Source organism: Aethina tumida, chromosome 2 (genome assembly GCF_024364675.1).
Source record: "Aethina tumida isolate Nest 87 chromosome 2, icAetTumi1.1, whole genome shotgun sequence".
Lineage (NCBI taxonomy): Eukaryota > Metazoa > Arthropoda > Insecta > Coleoptera > Nitidulidae > Aethina > Aethina tumida.
In genome coordinates, this window is record NC_065436.1 from 5,289,220 (window position 1) to 5,291,496 (window position 2,277).

Consider the following 2,277-nt stretch of genomic DNA (forward strand, 5'->3'; position numbering starts at 1 on the left):
ACAAAAGGTCAATATACCACTGATATTTGCATTTTACCACAAATGATATAAACATTCTTTAGAATTAATTAAAGGATAATTTTAATGTAATGATTCAAATTTCATCGGTTACAAACCCTTCAAATTTTAAAAATAAATATTAAGTTGTAGTTATATCATATAAACAAATCATAAAATTTATATTGTCATATCTAATCAAAAATTTAATATGAAATATATTTATTTAAGCTTATCAATATATATTTTAGTATAATTCTTTATATAGTTGTGTGTGGGTCATTTGATCAGAAAATGTGGAATATTTTTAAAAACAACTATGACATTGATAATTTCATTTTTAAATTACATTATATATATTCTACAATAATAATGATTTTATTTTTCGCTGTAACATTTTTTAAAATGCATTTCGGGACTCCCATTGAATGTGACCCATTATTGAATGTGACGAACACGGATTCTATCAACAACTTTTGCTTCCATTCGGGTATATACATCAATAAAAAATCAAATTTAACCCTAAATGGTAAGTAATTTTTCAAATATCCCGGTTTAGTTTTATTTGTGACATGTTTAGTTTACTGTTTTAAAATGCAAATTTATTTTTGTAGAAAAATCAGCTGCACATGATCATCAACCTAGCAATTATGTTCATTATCATTGGATTCCTTATTTATTTCTTCTACGGGCTTTTTCGTTTTATATACTAAACATAATTTGGAAATTTAATATACAGGAAATAATAAGGGAACTAGTAAGCGACATAAGTAAGTTAGTCATGAACTAATTTTGTCCAATATTAGAAATCGAAATTAACAAAGTTTTATAAAAATATCCATTTCAATTCCTTTTACTTTCACTAATCAAATTTTTATATTATTGCACCCTTATATAGAGGTCACAGTCATATATTTATATCCCTATAAACTGCACACAACTACAATTTTTATTATTTTTTCAGATAACTGCCAATATATTAAAGTTAAACGTAAATTATTAACTAATAAGACACTTTTACACTTAAAGTACCATATTTTTTTCTGTTGTGAATTATTAAATTTCATTAATGTGGTATGTACCATATTTAAATTATGGGTCCTACAAAACTTTTAATCAATTTATTTTAGCTGATACAATTTATTTATATGCCTAGTTTATTATCCAACGGAGGAATTGATTTTTTTGAAGAAGTATTTCCATTGCAAACAATATGCAATTATGACCAAAAGAGTCCGAGTGGTAATACTGAAAACAACGAGTACTTGTGTATACTTTCAATTAATATTATGTATCGATATATACATTTTATACTTTGGTTTTGGTTACTCTTTCTATGTATAATAAGTGCCATTCCAATTATGAAATTTTTATTATTATTTTTTAGCAAGGATTGGCGGAAAGAATATGATGATAGAAATATATTACTGCTCCTTTGCAAAAATAATACATTAAAAGATAATGAAAACGTAAATGAAGAAGAATTATCTACAGGAGCATTGTTTATTCTGGATATAATTAAAAAAAATGTCACCAGTATCCAGTATCACCAGATACCAAACGTGTAACAAATAAAATGTTTCTTAACTGAATCATTTTCAATTTGTATCAGTTACCTTGAAATAGAAATATACAATTAGCTGTAACAAGACAAACAAAGATGCACTTGAAGATATTCCTAAAACTGTGCAAATTGAAATTCAAATAACAAATACAATATTTCTTCACTGAACCAAAACCTTTTTTTTATTTTATGCCTGAAGACTTATTGGGTTTTATATTAATATGTATAATGGGACACATTTTTCTTGGTAACACTTGGAATATCATCTGCTTATTCAACTTAAGTTTTGGTAAAAAGTTATCTTTAGAGATACCATGAATGGATCTTTACAATTTCTGAGAATATTTATCTAAATATTTATCTAAATCCCAACTTGTATTGTCATTGAATCTCTGTTGATAGAATTGACAAGTGGCAAACAAAGATAAAGTCTAATCTTAATCGTTACTTAACTTACAACTAGATAACTTAACGCTAATTAGCTTGCTATGATATTAAAATATTGAGTACCTATACATTATTCGTTGATATAACTCAACCATCCCTAGGGAAGGAGAAGTGGTCGCACCTGATGTTGATTTGTAGAAGGTCCATATTCCTTTCCCTGACTGTATTTTCCCAAGGTATTCATTAGTATGTATACTTGGTTATATATACATTATATATTGGTATAACTCATCCATTCCTAGGGAAGAAATACGATATTAAAACATTAA

The 2,277-nt window shown here is 26.2% G+C and overlaps 1 long non-coding RNA gene across 2 annotated transcripts; it reads left to right on the forward strand.

Annotated features, from left to right (window-relative positions):
* Window positions 1-295: 295 nt before the first annotated feature.
* Window positions 296-1,927, forward strand: LOC126264569 (uncharacterized). 2 transcript variants are annotated; one of them, XR_007547256.1, is made up of 5 exons: window positions 296-526; window positions 612-767; window positions 962-1,071; window positions 1,128-1,335; window positions 1,385-1,927. It is a non-coding gene; the product is annotated as an uncharacterized LOC126264569 (long non-coding RNA). The 2 variants fall into 2 exon arrangements; XR_007547255.1 differs by having other exon boundaries at window positions 1,128-1,927.
* The last annotated feature ends 350 nt before the right edge of the window (window positions 1,928-2,277 follow it).